Below are 7,281 nucleotides of genomic sequence, written 5' to 3'. Positions count from 1 at the left end.
GTCAGGTGTAAAAGGATAAAGCCTGACCTGGGATGATGAGGCCAATAGGAATAGAGAGACTAGAGCCCACAGTCCCTCAAGGAAAAGCAGGAGTTAAGATTGAGACTGACTAGGGTAGGAGGGGGCAGTCATGCCTTCTCTGTAGGGGTAAAGCCAAGGGAGATTTAAGAACCTAGAGCCATGGATAAAACTTTAAAAGTTAGGGAAAGAGGAGAGTTGGTTTCTGATAATAGGAGAAGGGTATCTAACAGAATAATACTCTTGCAAATAACAAATACTAAACTTTAGATTTAAAACACAAACAAATGTGCAAACAAACGAAAATACTACCTGAAAGCATTAGGAGTCACAGAAGTGGCAAACACTGTCTACACCTGAATGAAGGAAAAGGCAACAGATGGAATTTCTACTTTTTAAAACTTCACTAGTCAGTGCTGCATAAAGCACTTAAAACTTGGATAGAAAACCTTCAAGGCATTAATGGCTTAAAGAACCAGAAAACAGAGTCTAAGGCATTCACAGCAGCTATAAAGTGAGGGTGAGATCCCAGAAAGGGAGAATCTGAGAAGGGGAAGACCCAGTTTTTGTGTAAAATCTCTGCTCAAATCTTTAGCTATACGTGTGTGAGGAAGATTACAAGCTTCAAGCAAAGGTTAAAAGAACTGAAAAGATTTAGCTGCTGCCCACCACAAGAAAGACAGGGCTTGGAATCAGACTTAATTCAAGATAACTGCCTGACAAAATAAAACAAAACAAATCAACATTTTTCAAGAATAACGTAATCCAGAGTCTCTAAAACATATCATCCACAACATCCAGGTTACAATCCAAAATGAGTACACATATGAAGAAACAATAAAATATAACCTGTACTCAAGAGAAATGTCAAAAGCAATCAAAAAGACTGAACCCAATAAAATCCAGATTTTGGAATTACAGACAAAGATTTTAAAAACCTATTCAACTTATTCACATGATATTTTACCACCAAAAACTCTACTCATAGCATAAACAAAATATGCTCATAATGAACAAGAACCAAATGCAACCAAATGAAAAATAAAAATCTGAAATTAAAAAGTCTCCTGAATGGCCTTAAGAGCAAAAGGGAATGAAGAGAAGACAGTATATGAACTTGAAGACAATACAGATTAATTTAGCCTGTAAAACAGAGAGAAAGACTGGAAAAAATTAGAACCTTGGGTACCTATGAGACTGTCTATCTATCTATCTATCTATCTATCTATCTATCTACCCATGTATAGCAATTAAAGCCTGAGAAGGAGAGGAGAGGAGGACAGGAGAGAAAGAATGAGGAACAAAGATTATTTAAAGATATAACATCCTAAATTTCCCAAATTTGGTTAAAGACTTAAATTTTCACATTTAAGAAGATCAGTAAACACCAAGCAACATATAGACAACCAAACCACACTTAGGCACAAGATAGTCAAACTTATGGAGGGAAAAAAAACTAAAAACAAAAACAGAAAAGATGGTGAATGTACCCAGAAAGGGTAGGAAACATGTTAGGTAGAGAAGACCAAAGATAAAGATGACAGCAGATTATTCATCAGAAAGAATGCAAGTCAGAAGATAGTGGAGCCATATCTTTAAAGTGTTGAAAGGAAAAAACTGTCAAACTAGAATTTTATACCCAGTGAAAATAGCTTCCAGAAACAAAGTGAAATAAAGACTTTTTCAGACATATGAAAGCTAAAAGAATTCATCACCAGAAGACCTGCATGATAAGAAATTTTAAAGGAAGTCATTCAGGAGGAGGGAAAGTGATACCAGATAAAAATTTGGATATACACAAAAGAATAAAAAACACCAGAAAAGATAACTATGTAGGTTAACATAAAGATCTTTTTTCTTATTATTTAAATCCCTTTAAAAGGCAATTGACTGTTTAAAGCAAAAATAATAACAATGAATGGTGAAGTTTATAACAAACATAGAAGTAAAACTTATGACAACAATAGCATGAAGACCAGGAGAAAAGAAATAGCAATGTACTCTTTTAACATTCTTATACTATATATTAATTAGTACACTATTACTTGAAGGTAGACTGTCATAAGTTAAAGATGTATACTACAAATATATACTACCAATAAAGCAACCACTGAAATACTACAAAGAGATATAGCTATTAAGTAAACAAAGGAAATTAAATAGTCGAAAAAGAATGCTCAATCCAAAAGGAGACATAAAAGAAGAAAAGGGTAGTAAAGAACAGATTCAATAAACATAAAGCAAATAACAAAGTGGTCAGTTTAAACCCAACCAAATCAATAATCACATTATAAGTAAATAGTTATAGTTATATCCCAATTTAAAGACAAAGATTGTCAGATGAAAAAGAACAAGACCAAATTACAGCCTGCTTATAAGAAACCCACTTTAAATATAAAGTCACAAAGTAAAAGGATGAAAGAAGATACACCCATACCACAATGACATTAATCTAAAGAAAGCTGGAATGGCTCAATTACTATAAGACAAAGTAGATTTCTAATCAAAGAATGGGTAATTTCATAATGATAGAGGAGTCAATTAATCAGGAGAACATAACAACCCTAGATGTTTAGACATCTAATAACAGAATTTTTAAAAACATGAAGAAAAGTGATAGAACTGCAAGGAAAAATAGGTAAATCCACAATTATAGTCTGAGATCTCAAAAACTGATAGAACAAGTAAATAGGAAATTGGTAAGGATAGAATTGAACAACACTATCAAAAAAATTGATCTAATGTCAAGAACACTACACCCAACAACAGAACACTACACATTCAAGTGCACATGGAACATTTACCAAGATAGATCACTTTCTGAGCCATAAAATATACCGATATATGAAAAGGACTCAAGTCATATAAATATGTTCTCTATCCATAATGGAATTAAATTAGAAATCAATAGCAGAATGATATTTGGAAAAGTCTTAAATAATTGAAAAATAAATAACACACCTCTAAATAACCTATGAGACAAAGAGGAAAACAAAAAAGAAATCAGAAAGTATTCTGAACTGAATGAAAATGAAAACACAACATATTACAATTTGTGGAGCACTGCTAAAGCAGACTTAGAGGAAAGTTTAAAACACTAAATGCCTATATTAAAAAAAAAAAGGTCCCAAATTAATAACTTCAGTGTCTTCCATCTTAAGAAACTAGGGGTGGGGTGGGGAAAGCAGATGAAACCCAAAGCAAGCAGAAGAAATGAAATAAGAAAGAAAATAATAGAGTCAAAAATAAATTAAATAGAAAACAAACAAAAAATGGGGGAATAAATCAATGAAACTAAAAGCTAGTTCTTTGAGAAGGTCAATAAAACTAATAAATCTCTAATTAATATTATCAGGGAAAAAGGAGAGAAAAAAACAAATTGCCAAAATCAGGAATGAGAATGGTGATGTCACTACAATTTATAGATATTAAAAGTATGTTAAGTGGGCATTATGAACAACTTTATGCCAATAAATTCAGTAATTTAAATTAAGTTGACAAGTTCCATGAAAGACACAAATTAACAAAAATCAATAGAAAAAATAATCTGAATAAGCTTACATTTATGAGAGAAACTGAACTTTTAGGTAAAAAAATTTTCCCATGAAGAAGACTCCAGGCCCAAATAATTTCAGTGGTGAATTCTACCAAACATTAAAGGAAAATAATAATACTAATTCCTCACGAACACTTCCAGGAAATTGAAGAAGACAGAATGCTTTCCACTATATTCTATGAGACCAGGATCACTCCAATACCAAAACCTGACAAAGATCACAAGAAAAGAAAACTAAAGACCAATACCCTTCAGTAACATACATGCAAAAATTCTTAACAAAAATGTTTAACAAATTAAATTCAATGTTAAATGTAAAAGATAATATATATATGACCAAGTGGGGTTTATTCCAGGAATGCAGGGTTGAAATAACATTAGAAAATCAATCAATATAGTTCATCATAGTAAAAACTAAAAAATTCATATGATCATCTCAGTAGACACAGAAAAAGCATTTGACAAAATCCAGTATCTTTTCTTGGTAAAATCAGCAAACAAGGAATAGAAAGGAACTTCATCAACTTAATTAAGAGCACCATTTTTATTTTTAAATCCTATAGCTACTATCATACTTAAAGATGAAAGACTGAATTATTTGTTCCTATGATGAGGAACAGGCAAGATTTTCTGTTCTCACCACTTCTATTTAATATTTCATTGTAGGTTCTAGCAGAACTTTTAGACAAGAAAAAGAAGTAAAAGACAATCAGGTGAAAAAGGACAAAGTAAAATTGTATTTGCAGATGATGTGATCATCTTTGTAGAAAATCCCAAACAATCTGCAAAAAAGACCCTAGAACTAACAAGTGAGTTCAGGAAGGTTGCAGAATACATCATCAGTATACAAAAGCAGTTGTATTTCTATATCTTGGCACATAATCAGAATTGAAAATACAATTTACAATAACATATAAACATTAAAATACTGAGGGATAAATCTGACAAAAGATGTGCAAGACCTGTATGGTAAGAACTACAAAAAATTACTGAGAGAAATTAAGGACCTAAATAAATGGACAGAAATACCATGTTCATGGATTGGAAGACTCAATTCATTAAAGTGTTAATTCTCTTCAAATTCATCTAAAGAGTCAACATAATCCCAATCAAAATCTCATCAGACTTTTTTTTGTAGCAGCCGCCAAGATGATTAACAATTCATGTGTAAGACAGACTCTGGGAGGGCTCACGCCAAGGAGTACTTCCCAGAACTTCTGCTGCCAGTGTCCTTGTCCCCACGGTGAAACAGAGCCACCCCCCACCTCTGCAGGACACCCTCCAACACTAGCAGGATGGGCAATCTGGATGTCAAAGCAATCAGGATTGGGGCTTCCCTGGTGGCGCAGGGCTTGAGAATCCGCCTGCCAGTGCAGGGCACACGGGGAAGATCCCACATGCCGCGCAGCAACTAAGCCTGTGCGCCACAACTACTAAGCCTGTGCTCTAGAGCCCGTGAGCCACAACTACTGAGCCTGCATGCCGCAACTACTGAAGCCCGCGTGCTTAGAGCCCGTGCTCCACAACAAGAGAAGCCACCTCAATGAGAAGCCCGCGCACCACAACAAAGAGTAGCCCCCGCTCACTGCAACTAGAGAAAGTCCGCGTGCAGCAACGAAGACCTAACTCAGCCAAAAATAAATAAATAAAATGAATAAATTTATTAAACAAAGAAAAAAAAATTCATGTGTAAGTACAAAGGACCCAGAATAGCCAAAACAACTTTCAAAAAGAATGAATTTGGAGGAACTGCACTACATGACCCTAGATTTATTATAAAGCCACAATAATCAAGACAGTGTGGTACTAGCATCAAGATAGACAAACAAATCAATGAAACAAAATACAGAGTTCAGAAATAGACTCACACATATTTGGTCAATTAATTTTAAACAAAGGTACAAAAGTAATTCAATGGAGAAAGGAAGTTTTTTCAACAAATGGTTCTGGAACAATTTGAATTCCATATATTTAAAAATGAACTTCAATACATATTGTACCTTGCACCATATACAAAAATAAATTCAAAATGGACCACAGAAATATATGTAAAACCTTAAAACTTTTAGAGAAAAACATAAGGGAAAATCTTTGTGACTTCATGTTAGGCAAATACCTCTTAGTTATAACACCAAAAGTGCCATCCATAAAAAAAAAAGATTGATAAATTGGACTTCAAAATTAAGAAAGTCTGCTCTTTGAAAGACACAGTTAAGAGAATGAAAATACAAGTCATAGACTGTGATAAAATATTTGCATATCACATACCTGACCAAAAAAAAAACCATATCTAGAATATATTTCAAAACTCTCAAAACTCAGTAATGAGTAAATAACCAACCCAACAATATACTGCGCAAAAGACTTCAATGGACACTTCACTAAAGAAGATATATTAATGGCAAATAAGAACATGAAAAGATGCTCAATAACATTAGTCAGCAGAGAAATGCAAATTAAATCTATAATGAGATATTACTACTATATACCAATTAGAATAGCTAAAATTTTTAAAGATCATACCAAGTTTTGGCAAGGATGTGAAGCAACTGGAACTCATACAATGCTGGTGGGAATGTAAAATGGTACAGATACTTTGGGAAACATTCTGGCAGTTTCTTAAAAATTAAACATACACCTACCGTATAATCCAGCCATGTCAATCTTGGGTATTTACCCAAGAGAAATGAAAACATATGACCATATGTAGATTTGCATACAAATATTAACAGCAGCTGTGTTTCTAAAAGGCATAAACTGCAAACACTCAAATGTCCATCAAAAGGTGAACAGAAAAATAAATTGTGACATGTCCATGCAAAGGAATAATGCTCAGCAGTAAAGAGATTGAAGTGTTAACACCTACTACAACGTGGATGAACCTAAAATAATTATCCTGAATGAAAGCTAGACCTACCTCCTCATACTATGCTACACTCACACTAGACACATCTACATACTATGTGACTCCGTTTATATAAAATTCTAGACAGTGTATCTATAGTGACAGAGGCAGATTAAAGGTCACTTGCCTACTTGAAGGAGGGGAGGGATGAAAGGAGAGATTACAAAGGAGAAAGAAGCTTTTGCAGGTGACGAATATCTTCATTACCTTGATTGTTAGATGGATTCACAGGTGTATACATATGTCAAAACTTACCAAACTGTACACTTCGAATATATACAGTGTACTATGCATCAACGATACCTCAGTAAAGGTATTTTTTGAAAAGATTACCTAATATCTTAAGACATGCTTCTTAATGTTTTCGACCAACGTATTTCTATAGAATAAAAGGAATCAAACCCTAGGGGCCTGGGGATATAACCCATAGTAGCCAGCTACAAAAATCTAATTTCTTTAAGTCTCATGCTATACCTTAATTTGTACACATGTTACTGCTTAGTCCATAAATAATAATATGTTTTAATATAAACGTAATGTTTAATATTACTTAACTAGTCAGAGTATGTAACATTGCCTGCCCCCCTCAAATCTTCAGGTGAAGCAGATACCTCAAGAAGATGTACCCTGTTTTCTTTGTGGCATTGCTTATCCTGGCACACGACTAAGAAGAGTATAAAAAAATTTTAGTAGCACAACTGTGAAGTCTAGATGCTTTGACTGTCTTCCTGTAGTGTTTCTCTCCCCCGACAAGTCCTCTTTTTTCTACTTGTCATCACTGGGAAACAAGGGCAGAAAATAC

The sequence above is a fragment of the Balaenoptera acutorostrata genome, chromosome 3 (assembly GCF_949987535.1).
Source record: "Balaenoptera acutorostrata chromosome 3, mBalAcu1.1, whole genome shotgun sequence".
NCBI classification, from domain to species: domain Eukaryota; kingdom Metazoa; phylum Chordata; class Mammalia; order Artiodactyla; family Balaenopteridae; genus Balaenoptera; species Balaenoptera acutorostrata.
This window is presented reverse-complemented; position numbering follows the sequence as displayed.